The following is a 15,995-nucleotide window of genomic DNA, read 5'->3' as shown; positions in this document are numbered from 1 at the left end:
AAGAGCAAGCCGTAGCACTGCTCGAAAACACATCCTCAACAAACTCGCGGAGTACTGCCTGCGAATAGGGTGTAAACTATACCTCAATTTGGCATGTTTGACAGATCAAGATGATTTGCACTGCTACCGCCTTCAGAAGGTTCACGCTCTCAATTTTTCCACGTTGAATTGAATTCTGCCAGTGGATTTTGCAAATGTGTGCCATTCAACTGAATTTAACTGTTCCTTTTATGGACGAGGCGTCCTTTACACTAGAGGGGATGTTCAACAGCCACAGTCAACATATGTGGGCACGGGAAAATCTGCATGTCGCCTTCGTTTGTGGTCACCAAGATCGCTTCGCTATCAACATTTGGGTTCATGGTAGGCAATAATCTGGTCGGTCCATACATGTTACCCTGGCGACTGAACCAAGCAGATACTTCAGTCATTGGAACATGTTTCACTCATCGTGCGACAGCTAATGTGGTACCTGCACGACGTTGCACCTGCCCACTTCACACATGCAGTGCGAATGTAGTTGGATGAAACCTTTGGCGAGAACTGGAAAGGGCGCGGTGGGCCAGTGGAAAATGGCATGCACATTCCCCCGACATGACGCCCATTGATTTTTGCACCTGGGGCCACCTGAAATTCGTTGACTATGAAACACCCATTGAGCCCGATGAAGAGCTGGTAGCGCGCACTATGGCAGCCTCCGATGCTGTTGCCACTTTGCCAGGAATGTTTGAAAGAGTGAGACAGTCGCTCCAGCGTTTTTGCACGGCATGCGTTCAACCAGGAGGATGTAATTTCGAGTACTTTTGTATTCGTTTTCAAATAAAGGTTATGAAACTTCACGCCGACTTCTCATTGACCTAGATGCTACAAATAAGTTGAAAACGTTTCCCTGCAGACCTGTTACTATGACGGATCGGATGGCATGTGGTCTTCGTACCCTCTAGGTGGCGCGCGTCACTGTTCAAAGACGCCAAGCGCCGTACGCTAAGGGATGTGGACTTGTGTAGCTAAGTGAAATATGCTTCATATGACCCACTCTATTAGCCCTCTCATTTTCTACATTCATTTCAGGTACACCCTACATGTCACTTGAAATCAGCAGCCTAAGATGAAATCGAGGAATTTAATCTTGGACGTTCAGAGGTCTCCTTTGGGAAATATGTACAGCGTGAATTCAAGAGTTCGTGTGCAATTTCAATGCCGTAGCAAATTCCAATCTAGAAATTAAAAAAAATACGTACGAGTACTTTTAGAAATTACTTGTCTTACAGGATATCACGTTCGCCTTCGGCTGAAAAAGCTCTTCATTCATTAAATCCACTATTGCACTTTCGGCCATTTTCTATTACCAAGCGGAGTATTGAAAAAATTTTACCTGAGCACATGTCAAAACATTAAAAAATATTCTTGGACATGTGACCCACCAATGCAACTAAATGGCACGCTACTTTTTTCCATGCAAATTTAGGAAGCAACTTCAGTGGCTCTTAATATGTGTCTGTTTCATATATACTTAACTGCGTAAAATAGTAGTTAAGATATGTTAGTATATTCCAGTTTTTTTGTTACTTTGTCTAAGAAAGAACTTTTTGGAAGCAAATTTCATAAGGTAAAACTGCTACTTGGCTCTGCTTACGATATTGTGATTTCATTATTCTACGTGTCGAGTTCTACTTAGTTGGTCTCCATACAACGGCATATGCGATTTTCGGCGTTTTCGAACACATTTCAACTGAACACTAGACTTTCACTGTTTAATGGGCGTCGCTTGTGTGTGTTTACTATATACAGTGTTGAGAACTACCACGGTGCATTGCGTTCGTCTTTTGTTTCTGTTGTGCTGTCTGTATTTAATATTTGTTGTTACGTGTGTGCGTTTTATTGTCTGTGATGAGGCTTGTTAATAGAAAAATATCCCTTGCAAGTCACTTCTAGACGTAAATATTTTCAAACTGCAGTTTGCCGTTTACTGAAAATTAAATATACTTTGACTAGAGGAAAAAAAGATTTCTCAGTGCATTCAGCGCCACCTAAACATCCGAAAACGAATCAAGCTCAACCTTCCTCCAATTTTCAGTGTGTTATACTCTGTAGGGTGTATGTTTGTGCGTGTGTGTGTGTGTGTGTGTGTGTGTGTGTGTGTGTGTGTGTGTGTGTGTGTATCTATCTAGGGAGGTCGCGAGGGAATATTTTCTCCAAATGTTCGACAAGTTTAAAACACTGAATTGTAAAGCAAAATCATCCTACTCCTTACATTACAATGAAATCATTTATTGTATATGCCATTTGAACTCGACAGATGAATCCCACTAAGAGCATTTGAATAACTGACTTGTAATAGGTGCCTTGCAAAGCCACATTTTTATTCCACACAGCAACCGCAAATCCAGTGAGCAAATATAAGATTTTGAAAGGTATACCCAAACAATTTGATGCATGTACTTCAAGCACAAATATTACACTCCAAAAAAATGAAAACTTTGACAAAAACACTGATTTGAACACTCCAGAACACTTCAAAGAAAAAAAATTCCTTTACGCTAACACTGAATGAAATTCAAAGAATGTTACCTGCACTGTGTAATAACCTAAAATTATTCTCACTATTTCAGAAAATGAACCGCAAGCATGTGATTTCACAAAAGAATTTTTCACTGTGGCAGAAAATTTCAACGAAATCTTAACCATTCCACTAACCCATAAACACTGTAAAGTTCCTGCCAACAATATCCCATGATATTGTAATCCAAAATACTTCACTACACTTCCGGATAAGGTATACACTAATCAGCCAGAACATTTTGACCACCTATCTAACAGCCGGTATGTCCACCTTTGGCACTGATAACAGCGGCGACGCGTCTTGGCATGGAAGCAATGAGACCTTGGCAGGTCGCTGGATGGAGTTGGCGTCACATTTGCACATGTAAGTCACCTGATTACCGTAAATTCCGGGGAGGGGAGCGATGAGTTCTGACGCCACATTGTCACATCGCAGATGTGTTCGATCGGGTTCAGATCTGGTGAGTTGGGAGGCCAACACATCAATTGGAACTCGCCACTGTGTTCCTTGAACCACTCCATCACACTCCTGGCCTTGTGACATGACGCATTATCTGGAAACATGATCGCCATGAAGGGGTATAAGTGGTCGGTAGCCAGTGCACTATACTCCTCGACCGTCATGGTGCCTTGCGCGTGCTCCTTTGGACCGATGGTTGCCCTCACGAATGTTCTCCACAACATAACGGAGCCGCCTCCAGCTTGTCTCTGTCCCGCAGTACACGCGTCAAGGAGCTGTTTCCCTGGAAGATGACAGATTCGCTCCCTCCCATTGGCACGATGAAGAAGGTAACGGGATTTATGAGACGTGCAACGCTCTGCCACTACGCTGACGTCCAGTGCCGATGGTCACGTGCCCATTTCAGTCGTTGTTGCCTACGGCACAAGCATAGGTCGTCAGCTGCGGAGGCCCATGATTTGAAGTGTTCGGTGCACTTTGTTCATATACACTGGTACTCTGCCCAATATTAGTCTGATGTTAGTTTCGCCACAATTCGCTGCCTGTCCGGCTTTACCAGTCTACCCACCGTACGACACCTGCAAAGTGGGGTGGCTGCCCAACACCACGACGTCAGGACGTGGTTTCACCTTGGTTTGACACTAACCACGTCACTCCTCGAATACTCGATAGGTCGTCCAGTTTCCGAAATGGTCGAGCAGACCCTCCGGGCAATCATAATATGTCCACGGTAAAACTCAGATTGCGTGCCTTCCTCATTCTACACACGGACAGCACCCTTACTGAAACTACATGCACCGTGTATGTGTCTGTCTAGCAGTCATTCCTCGCCGGTGATGCTGCTATGGCCTGGACGAGTTTATAATAGGTCTGTGGTCATAATGTTCTGACGGATCAGTGTAAGACACAGTTCTTCCTACAATACCACACAGAAGAAATTCCCTCAAGTTCAACAGAACAAGATATAAAAAGTTCCTTCTAAATAATGTACACATCAACGGGACGTAAAGATCATACTTAATTCAAGGTAACCACTAGAAAGTAAGAAAAGATTTAAATGAAATACAGGTTTCAGTAAAATACTCGCCAGTTCAACTTCAGCAGACCTCACAACATAACAGCAGTACCCTTTCTTCCATAGAATCATACTGTGTTAGAGCGGACGAAATAGCATTCGTCAGTACCTAGAGAAGGCTAAGTTAATACCAAAGCATATAATATATTAGATCTCTGTATCACACGTTGAAAGAGACGAAATACTTTACTAACAGCCCATGTTCACAGGAATGGCAGTTTTTATTACTGCCACTGAATATTGTGTGGCTTGATGCAGACAAAGATACGAGTCTTTTCTCGAAGTGGAACTGACAATGAACATTTATGCAGAGGTCGTCAGCTATATCGCACTGCTGGCTCGGTGGAGAGACGCTGCTGCCATCTTCGGCGATGATTACTGACTGGGATGAACGGCACTGGGCTAACACGCAAGTAAGTGAGCTGATGCGTTGGCGTAAGGGAACTCATCTGGGCGTGTCTACGCCGACTCGCTCATTCATCGTTGCTTCTGGCAGCCCCTGTCCTTGCTTTTCGTTTCGCCATTAGGTTCCAACCTTGTCTTGGTACCTTTCTCCTCGGACGACACAACATAAAATACCGCCATATTTTATGAAATGTGTGTCTTGTGTAATGGTTGTAGCATTCAACACAAGATATAATTATAAATTCAACATATAATTGAAAAAATAGATACATACAAGCGTAGTTCCCACAGTAATGTAATTCTCCAATAGTTAAAAACCTCCACGAAAGAATCTACTTAACAAAACAAAATAATCAAAGGTAATGTTATTGCACTGCAGCCATAAAGATTAATTAACTGTCCACACGCATTCTAGAATTCTCTCCACTCATTATTCAAGTACCCAGAAAAGAAATTCATTAGTTATTCACTCCAAAAACTGAAAATTTTAGAATAATATTGAGTTTTCCTTAATTTAAGTAGCTTCCAATTTATTCATAACAAAAACAATTAATATCGCAGCTTGTAACCCACAATACGTACGATGTAAATTTGTTAAGCACTAACAAAATAAGATATAAACCGAAAGAAATTCCTACTGTAATTAGTAAGGCAATCAAAAGAATGAGAGTTCAGGATTATGGCAGTTGTCGCCAATTTGCAAGCAGTCTATTATTTCGGGAAATTGCACTATCAATGCAAGTAGTACCTCTGAGCCCTGATTTAATGAAACTACGCCCTTTTATAAATAAATTCATGACCAATTTCGCAACGGAATGCGACCTTCAAAAAGAATAAGTAACCATTTCACATCTACAAAAAGTTTCGCAGCTAATAAAAGGCAGACATAGCTTGTATAACTGAACATCAATCACTGTGAAAAATCACATGAAAGATCATTTAGAAATTACAAAAGTATGATAGTGACCATTTTATAGTTGAACAGTGTGCAGTGGGGATTTTGGCCCCTCTTTGTAAACGCTGTACTTAGATAATTATGAAAATGACTAATTGCTGATAATACTTCTGCAAGTTATTTGATGAATGGAGTGGTTTCAAAGAGGAGACGGATCGCAGGCTCGAATTACGAAACGATGGGGAAGGAAATTGGCCGTGTCCTTTTCAAAGGAACTATCCGGGCTTTGTCTTTAGCGAATAAGGAAATGGTGAGAGCCTAAATCTGGACGGTGGGATGAGGATTTGACCTGTCGGTCTCCCGAATGCGAATCCAGGATGCAAACTACTGAACCACTTCGAATGATACCATAACCCGAGAACAGATTCAAATTATGTGCACAACCTCCAGCAAAATACAGAATGATGTAAACTATAGGAGAGAATGATGAAATTGAATACATAATGCTTCGGCCTGAATGACCGGAGCATATTTCTGTAACAAGGTTCAAGCTTGCGAGAAGCAAAAGCAAAAGACTAACGAAAAACTCTCAGGATCTACTTGACCCCTGAATATTATAGTCACTAACATACACCTGAGTTAGAAGCGGCAATGGCTTCTGCTCAGATAGAAATGATAGAAACGTTAACTCTGGGCTGTTAAATTTGTTTCAGAAGAAGAATGAACTGGTCTGACCCAAAACGCTTTCATTAATAACCAGTTAAAGTCTTGTAAGAGGTCCGTGACTAAGGAATTTATTGCTAGCGCACTCAAGCAGATGGAATTTCGATGGATTGCTCACGCACTGCCCGCGATATGTAAGCTATAAGAGAATCTCAGACGAGAGAGCAGTGTCGACTGCAGTAAGAGCAGTGTCTGTAGCAGTAGGAGTAAGTAGTAGCTAGGAGTCTGGTGTATCGAGTTGGCTGGGCCGGTCGTGGGGAGCGATGGCGGTGCCTGAGCATTGTAGTATAAGGTAAAAGCAGCCTCGCGCATATGTACTATTGTTATATCAAGTCCCATGTAAATGTTTTCTTATAAATCATCATCTCAATTTCTAGAATTTACTAATTTCTCCAATCCATGGTTATCCAGATTATTGCAAAGAAAAATCTGTTGTTTCTTTTTATACATGACAAATCTATCGGCCAGCATTGCACTGGGCTGTGCCAGAAAAATTTCTTATTTTTATCCGGCGACCTTATTGAGGTAAGAGTTTTCAGTTTATTCAGAATGATCTTTCAGAGCCATGACGCAGCACTGCTGACGTCCAAATTTACCAGTTTAGATTCACAGTCAGTTAATTATTGAAAGGTTATAAGTGAGCCACAATTTTATTGAGAGGTTAGTCAACTTATTATTGTGAGGTTACGGAATAATAAACTGTTGGTAGGTTACGAAGTTTATCTGTTGGGAGGTTACACTAAAAATGTGAATGTTATATATACATAATATATTGTTACTGTTGGGATGTTATACATATTATTTTTTTACTGTTGGTTACATTGAATGTGAATGATATAATTAATTTTTACTGTTGGGAGGTTACAGTCTGACAGAATTAGCAAGCTTCAAAAAAAGTTTAAAAAGATCTTTCTTGACAACTCGTATTAGAGCGGGGTTAATTACTGGCTGAAAATAGGTTGTGTGTCCAGGTGTTACTTCATTGTAGTTGAATTGATAACTTCCACACTGCTCATTTGTACATTTTTCGATACGTATTCTGGCTCACATGGATGTTTTTCTTCCCATATTCTTTCTTTGTATTCTCTTATACTCTACATCAATTTGTTTTTCAATGACTTGTTGTAATTATAATTAATGTAAGAGTTAGCGCTCTTGTACCTTCGGTAAAGAGTGGTCACCCATTCTGTGCCTTTAGAGAATGGTCATGTGTAAGCTTACATTGTTATTGAAATCTCCATTGTTTTTACTAGTTTTGGTTCAATATAGATTTAATAGAAATTGTTCTCGCTGTTTTTACACAAGCTCCACACAATCATCCGTAATATTTCACTTAAATTTTTATTATGCTACGTCAACTAATGTTGCTGATTATATACAGTGAAGTGCCAAAATGGTTCAAATGGCTCTGAGCACTATGGGACTTAACATCTATGGTCATCAGTCCCCTAGAACTTAGAACTACTTAAACCTAACTAACCTAAGGACATCACACACATCCATGCCCGAGGCAGGATTCGAACCTGCGACTGTAGCAGTCGCGCGGCTCCGGACTAAGCGCCTAGAACCGTTAGACCACCGCGGCCAGTGAAGTGCCAAAAAAACTCGTATAGGCAAGAGTATTCAAATACAGAGATATTTAAACAGGCAGAATACGGCTCTGCGGTCGGCAACGCCTTTATAAGACAAGTGTCTGGCACAGTTGTTAGATCGCTTACAGCTGCTACAATAGCGGGTTACCAAGATTTACGTGAGTTTCAACGTGGTGTTATAGTTGGCGTACGAGCGATGAGACACAGTAGCTCCGAGGTAGCGAAGAAGTAGGACATTTTCCGTACGACCATTTTACGAGTGTATCGTGAATATCAGGACTCCGATAAAACATCAAATCTCCGACATCGCTGCGCCGGAAAAAGATCCTGCAAGAACGGGACCAACGACGACTGAAGAGAATCGTTCAACGTGACAGAAATGCAACCCTTCCGCAAATAACTGCAGATTTCAGTTCTGGGCAATCAGCAAGTGCCAGCGTGCGAACCGTTCAACGAAACATCAACGATATGGGCTTTCGGAGCCGAAGGCCCACTCTTGTAACCTTGACGTCTGCACGACAAAAAGCTTTCGTCTCGCCTGGCCCCCTCACACTGACATTGGACTATTTATGACTGAAAATACGTTTTCTGGTCGGACGAGTATTGTTTCAAATTGTATCGAGCGGAAAGACATGTATGGGTATGGAGAGAACTTAATGCATCCATGGACCCTGCAAGTAGCAGGGGACTGCTCAAGCTGCTGGAGACACTGTAATGGTGTAGGACGGATGCAGTTGGAGTGATATGGGACCCCTGATACGTCTAGATACGGCTCTGAAAGATGACACGTATGTAAGCATCCTGTCTGATCACCTGCGTCCATTCATGTCCATCGTGCATTCCGACAGACTTGGACAATTACAGCAGAATAATGCGACACCCCACACGTCCAGAATTACTGCAGAGTGGCTCCAGGAACACTCGTCTGAGTTTAAACACTTTCGCTGGGTACCACACTCCCCCAGACATGAACATTATTGAGCGTATCTGGAATGTCTTGCAATGTACTGTTCAGAAGAGATCTCCACACCCTCGTACTCTTACGGATTTGTAGGCAGCCCTGCAGGATTCATGGTGTCAGTTCCCTCCAACATGACTTCAGACGTTAGTCTAGTTCATGCCACGTAGTATTGCGGCACGGCACTTCTGCGTGCTCGCGGGAACCATACACGATATTAGGCAGGTGTACCAGTTTCTTCCCCCCACCACCCCACCCCTCCCCCACCCCCACCCCCGTGAATCATGGATCTTGCTGTTGGTGTGTTGGTGGAGAGGCATGCGTGCCTCATCGATACAGAAGCTGTGCCGTAGGTGCAACCACAACGGAGGGGTATCTGTTGAGAAGCCAGACAAACGTGTGGTTCCTGAAGAGGGGCAGCAGCCTTTTCAGTAGTTGCAGGGGCAACAGTCTGGATGATTGACTGATCTGGCCTTGTAACACTAACCAAAACAGCCTCGCTGTGCTGGTACTGCGAACGGCTGAAAGCAAGGGGAAACTACAGTCGTAATTTTTCCCGAGGACATGCAGCTTTACTGTATGGTTAAATGATGATGGCGTCCGCTTGGGTAAAATATTCCGGAGGTAAAATGGTGCCCCTTTCGGATCTCTGGGCGGGGACTACTCAAGACGATGTCGTTATCAGGAGAAAGAAAACTGGCGTTCTACGGATCGGAGCGTGGAATGTCAGATCCATTAATCGGGCAGGTAGGTTAGAAAATTTAAAAACGGAAATGGATAGGTTAAAGTTACATATAGTGAGAATTAGTGAAGTTCGGTGGCAGGAGGAACAAGACTTCTGGTCAGGTGACTACAGGGTTATAAACACAAAATCAAATAGGGGTAATGCAGGAGTAGGTTTAATAATGAATAGGAAAATAGGAATGCGGGTAAGCTACTACAAACAGCATAGTGAACGCATTTTGTGGCCAAGATAGATACGAAGCACACGCCTACCACAGTAGTACAAGTTTATATGCCAACTAGCTCTGCAGAGGATGAAGAAATTGAGGAAATGTATGATGAAATAAAATAAATTATTCGGATAGTGAAGGGAGGCGAAAATTTAAAAGTCATGGGTGACTGGAATTCGGCAGTAGGAAAAGGGAGAGAAGGAAACGTAGCAGGTGGATATGGATTGGGGGTAAGAAATGAAAGAGGAAGCCGTCTGGTAGAATTTTGCACAGAGCACAACTTAATCATAGCTAACACTTGGTTCAAGAGTCATAAAAGAAGGTTGTATACATGGAAGAAGCTTGGAGATGCTGACAGGTTTCAGATAGATTAGATAATGGTAAGACGGAGATTTAGGAACCAGGTTTTAAATTGTAAGACATTTCCAGGGGCAGATGTGGACTCTGACCACAATCTATTGGTTATGAACTGTAGATTAAAACTGAAGAAACTACAAAAAGGTGGGGAGCTGATCATCTGCTTGACTCTAATTTTGAATTTCAGTTTGAGATTTACAAAGTATGTAAGCCTATGCCATGTTCTGTCACATACCAATAGTTAATTAGTTACTTAGTTAGTTGGTTTCATGTTCCATCTATCATTTTCACGATATATCGTAATGATGTGGAACGAGTCATTATATGTTGGCATTATTTTTTTTGTAAATATGCCTCCATGCTGATTATTTGCTAATTTTCTACGTTTTCTAATTAAAGAAAGGAAGCTGTTAGTAATTGCTAATCATCAACATGATGATCTTCTGTGGAAGAGGACGGGTTATCAAAGACAAAATTATCAAAACTTTTGGTTGCAGCATTGTGATCCCCTGTTTGTGCTACAGTCAACCACCTTAATGTGGCTAATGAATGTCATTTTATGCTTCTGGTATTAAATGTATGTACAGCATTGTTCATGTTGAAGTACAGTGGATTATTTACAACAAACTTCATGAGGAAATAACTACAATGCGAAACGAATAGATTGCTACTCGTATGACGATCAGCAGGCAGGCACAACGAAAAGAGTGTTCACATAAGTTTTCAGCCAAAGCCTTCTGCAGAGAGACAGCAATGTACTGCGGGCTTTCAAATAAAAAAATGTGGCCCTCAACTACATACCCTCAGACTCAGAGTTGAAATATTAAAAGTTTTGGCTGATTTCGTTGTCTAGGGGCTGGGATATGTAGTTGCCGCATTACATGCCAGAATACTGCTGAGTCTACAGTATACGATATGAGTAGACACGTGAATCGAATGGTCGAAGTTTCCTATCACTGGGCAATTGCGAATTTTGAATGTAACATAGAAATTTATAAATGAAAGGTTGCAATTAAAATCTGCAGGTCCTATTTAACGACTTTAAATGACGAGTACGATGGCAGAAATACTTTTAAGAATGCCGTTTATTTCTGCAAAACACTTACTGGTGTCTATGGTCCAGCAGTTAAACAAAATATAAGTTGAATAACAGGGAAACAATAGATTCCTACTTCACGTAATTAGTTATGAACAACAACAAAGCTCGCGAGATATCCACTTCTAAACGCATATTACGTCTTCACTGCAGAAGCCACAGAAATCTCACAAGTGTACAAGTCGGCACTACGAAATATTTCTATCTCCCGCGACCATGCGAAAACTGCTCAACACACTCCAAGTACTTCTTGCGACCGTTCGTCGTGCCTTCCCGTCCAGCACTCCCCAGTGTCCTGTGCGACCCGATGCTCCTCCCCCACTTCCATACAGTCTGTATATTGACTTCCATAGTCGCCTACCATAGTAACGAGCGCTGTGTTTGGTTAGAGCGCTCCCGACAAGTCTCGAAGCCAACGCACACTCACAAACATATTGAAACACATACGAAATATTGGATTAACGTTTAAATAACTTGAAATTAAATAAATATTCCTATAGCTGAACCATAAACACGCTCTAACACACATTATTAAACACATAAACAAATTAAATAAACATATATGAAGAGAATAGAAGCAAAAGTAGACCAGTAGCCTAATGTCTCTGTGCTTTCTAAAACACAATAAATATTTGACCAATTTCTTCATGACTAGTATATATCAGATATAAACAAAGACATAGATGAATAAATATATTTATAAGCATGCTGCTACAGTTTATTCGTGTGACTGTGGAGAGCTTATGGCCTGACGCGGTCAATAGTAATCGGCCACTTTGACCTCCAATAACCCAGGTACTATTCAAGTTACATGCCTGTGATTCATACCAGTTTAAGTTTCTAAAGAAATGTCGATCGACAAAATCGGATGAACCGTTTATATTTTGGAAATTCGTTGCTGGGTGTTACTTGTATAATTTAGTCAGATATTAAACTTTAAATTTATAAATATATTGAAAATATGATTACACCATCAGAATCGTCGTTAAAATGATGGTAATATACATGTTTCTTTTTAAGTTATCATGATTCCTCTGACTATTAATTTCTACATGAACTGTGAAATGTCTGCCATTAAGGTTTCACAAAGTCCGTCGTCTTTGGCACTCCCGGCATACAAATCTCCTTCATCGACACAAAGCACAGTCCTCGACACAGCGTCAACATGGAATTCCCAGCCACACTGTCGGCCTGGACCATGTACTGGCGCTACCCCTCTTGCTCCGGCTAATGTTTAGCACCACACGGTTGCTGACGAGCACCGGCTTGCCGAGCGGCCCGTGCGCCCACGCCAACTCCGAACTTAGAATATTTTCAGGGCGCCACAACTCGCCCGTTACCTCACAGCACACATGAACATTCATACAATCGCACACAGAAAACTCAGATATACATGACCGCTGTTCTAGCCAGAATCTTTCAAAAGGGGGGAAAATGTGAACACTGAATAATTATCAGCGGGAGGAATTTAGTGTATGAGGTACTGCCCTAACAATCAGAGTGTGTTGTGCGGGGACGAGACCGTTGATACAGTGTGGCTCGGATGTCGGAGCGTTTTCTGTGTGGAAGGCAATGAAAAACACAAGAAAGAAGAGAAAGAACGGACACGTGGATACTGAGTAAAGCAAGGCAAATCTAATGTCAAATGACAGAAACAAAACCACTACGATAAAAGTAAACAGTGCAACCATAATTCATGTATACAAAAGAAAATATTGCTTGAACGGCTCCACTTACGAGCGAAATGTGATTTCTCTAACGTTTAGACTACTATGGAATTGATTAGTACAGCCATAAACAACGTAAGCTGGCATTTCTGATGAAAAACACGTCTCCACACAGTCACAGCACCCAACACGGTCGAATCTAGGTTTGGCAGGTCGTATTGACGTCACGAGGAAGTTAACCATGGTGGTATGAATGCGGTGAACCAAATGTTTTGGGCTACTTAAGATGGCGGACATCGGCTTCAAGTTTGTGACGTAATGACAACAGCATTCCTTTTTAACATCCATAGTTGCCATATGTAATCTGCTGTGCCTTTCACCATAGTCATAGATATCTTTTATTTTTTCCTTTGAGTCGAGATGTAATCACATTGATGTTGTGTTCAATATGATACCTGTTAACGAAATCTTCACGTACAGCGGTTATCACCCTGTATAAGTACATTATTTGTACACTTCAGTAACTTGATTGTCTTTTTATTTCTTTGAGTCGCACGGAACTTTGTGCTGAATCGACATCCAAAATAGGTTATGCAAGCAACTACATAGCTTGTGGCAGAGTACACATTGTGCATCAGAATAAATTTTTATTTTCATTCTTGTGGAGGGGAACTTAGGCCAATGCTGCAATTGTGTAGAATGATTTACTCGCGATGTTCGCCTTTTAACGTTTTAGCTCATGTGGCCTTTCTATTTTTGGTGAGCAGTGAGGTTTTGATCGAGTGTGGGCTCTACCTCTTTTAATGTTTCAGTTAATTGAACTGGGAGTATGTGGATTATTATAGGTGTTTGGGACGTAATACGTGTATTACAGTAGTTTGATTTTTGCAGAGTCGATGAAGACGCGCTATATTCTTCACTTTTTCTGGTACTCTTAGATTACTAGATGTAATTTCAGATTTTGTTAATCCCTACATGCCTAAGCAAAACGAAATTTGTAAATAATAGATTCCAGCTATCAGTCGTCCATTCTAAATTTTATTTGCAGATCTGTGAATTGTTAAATTACCTCGGATCTACAGGAGACAAAGTATGACCTTGTCCGTATTGCATTCAGTTCCACTGCTGATTTCGCGAGCTGTGCAATATACTGCAGTAGTCGCCAGCGAGGTCTGCTACACAGACATTCATTTGTCTATCCAGAGGACGCAGCGACCCGTTATGCAGACGGTGACTTTATGAGACGTAATTGCATTTCTGGCTCTGATGAAATTAGTCTCTAGTAACTTACAATTTGTCCTCAGCCTTAGAGGAAAACTAACAAAAGGCGACCCGCTGGACTGTACACAATTTCACATCCGCATTCCCGCATTCGGGAACCACGAGGCGGCTTTCCGTTCAGAATGCGTACGTAGCGGATTTGCTGATTATCTCTCGTTCACGCATGTGTGTCAGGAAATGATCTAGCATTGGAAACGTCATAGTGTCGGAAAAATAGGTTGTGGGTAAATGCGCAATTACGAGTACAACCACAAATAATTGCCTGCTTTCTTGAACCCTTTAACAGCCATTAGAGAACAATCAAGTATCGTTAACGTGCCTTTTAGGACTAATTGTATTTTTAGTGATGTTTGCGTTGGATAGGCTCTACTGCAAATTCTGTTCTGTTGGTCCATAACTTCGTCAATAGATGGCAGTTTTTATCACTTTTTGATGCGCTTAATCGTTTCCTAATAATATGTGAAGACATTGAAAATTCTCCATTACAGTGATATCGGGAACCCCAATGGCCGTGCTGTTGAACTGTAGGAGCTGACAGAATCTTGGTACGAATGTTCTGAAGTGTGAACTTAAAGTAGGTATCTGAAATAAAGGTATGTGAAACAAGGCCAAAGTAGAAAGTAAATCTGACACCCACTGTACAGTGTAGCCCAACCTAGAGAACAAGATCACCACGCAAATTTTCCGCAGGAAGCGTGTTCAGAAAAACAGAAATTGACGTTGAGTTCGATCGTTTACAACGTCCACTCTCAAAAAGGTACGAATTTTATTGCGCTTGTCTGCGGACAGTAGAGCGTCGTCTGGTTGTAATTTAATAAATGGTGCAAGATTGAGAAAGCTGGACATTGAAATTTCGTGAAAAGATTTCGCTGTAACAAAAACATTTTAATCACTCCCATTCCAACTCGCATACTATATCCCTTCCTTTTTTCACGATAATACAAAACGAACTGCCCTTCTTGTACTTTTCCGATGACTTCCATCAATCTTATGTGGTAAGGATCCCATCCAGTACAAAAAAAACCGCTATCTTTGAATCTCCGACTCTACATTATTATCTTTGTGATCGTTCCCAAATTAATTCTTCGTAATTATTACTTCTATGTATATTTGTGTAATGTATCGTGTAACTGAAATTTCTTTTAGTATTCATGCAGATGACCACGCACTTTCCATTTTTTTAATGTGAAATGTCACTTTCCGCACCACACAGATGTCTTGTCTAAATCATTCTGCAATTGGTTTTGATCTGCTGACTTTACTAGGTGGTAAATGACAGAATTATCTGCGAATAATCTAAGATGGCTGCTCAGATTGTTTCATAAATCGTTTATATATTAGGTTCATGCGTAAGTTCATAGCGTTTTTGTTTTGCGTGTTGGTGTTCCAGTTACTACGAGTTTATTTACCGACTGTCATTTTTTTGTAGTTCACTGTTACTATTTGAGATTATATTTTGTCATTTGGAGATAGTGGATTGAGCTGTGGACACTAGAAAAATGAGAGCCAAGTAGAGATTGGAACGTTGCCGACACATTTTTCTGCTTGAATTCAGTAGAGGGGCGACTGCTGCGGAGACAGCCAGAAACATTTGCGTCGTATATGGAAATAATGCCGTTGAACAGCTCACCCCAAGAAAATTGTTTTCTCGTTTTAAGAAAGATTGTTTTGACATTAGTGAATCTCCATGCTCAGAAAGATCTTCGGGCTTCGACGAGGATCGTGCAAACGCATTAATCCACAATGATCCACGTCATTGTACTCGAGAACTAGCAAATGTGAAGAACTCTAATCATTCCACCACCGTGCGACATTTGCATGCAACGGTGAATGTTACAAAATCTGGTTAGTGGGCACCGCATGCACTAAACCAAAATCACAGAAATCAACGGTTGGTCCATATGTGCGTCACTGCTTGCTCGACATCAAATGGCTAGTGAACATCACCGACCATTGCTGTCCTGTATCGTT

At 41.3% G+C, this 15,995-nt stretch overlaps 1 pseudogene; it reads left to right on the top strand.

The window, feature by feature from the left end:
• Positions 1–594: 594 nt before the first annotated feature.
• LOC126203240 (uncharacterized) overlaps positions 595–15,995 on the top strand; it is a 41,386-nt pseudogene continuing 25,985 nt past the window's right edge.

This window comes from Schistocerca nitens, chromosome 1 (assembly GCF_023898315.1).
Source record: "Schistocerca nitens isolate TAMUIC-IGC-003100 chromosome 1, iqSchNite1.1, whole genome shotgun sequence".
Lineage (NCBI taxonomy): Eukaryota > Metazoa > Arthropoda > Insecta > Orthoptera > Acrididae > Schistocerca > Schistocerca nitens.
The sequence above is the reverse complement of the archived record's forward strand: the minus strand, read 5'-3'. Positions and strand labels throughout refer to the sequence as shown.